The following is a 268-nucleotide window of genomic DNA, read 5'->3' as shown; positions in this document are numbered from 1 at the left end:
CATTATTATCAAATTTTACAATTTTAGTTTGTTTTTTAATGGTGATGTTTTAAATAAATGCTCAATTTTTGTTGGATTTATAAAAGTATTTCAACTTTTATTATTTTGAAAATTTATAATATTTTTTCCAAAATTATTGATCCAAAATTATTCTAATTAATAAAACATGTTTTCAATTAAATATTTTTTATAAGAAAATTCTCTTTTTTGATACATTATTAAATATCATTTGATAATTACATTAATTATTAGATAATTTCTATTCTTA

The sequence above is a fragment of the Nicrophorus vespilloides genome, unplaced genomic scaffold (genome assembly GCF_001412225.1).
Source record: "Nicrophorus vespilloides isolate i.1.1-1 unplaced genomic scaffold, Nicve_v1.0, whole genome shotgun sequence".
NCBI lineage: Eukaryota > Metazoa > Arthropoda > Insecta > Coleoptera > Silphidae > Nicrophorus > Nicrophorus vespilloides.
Note: the sequence above shows the minus strand (reverse complement) of the source record.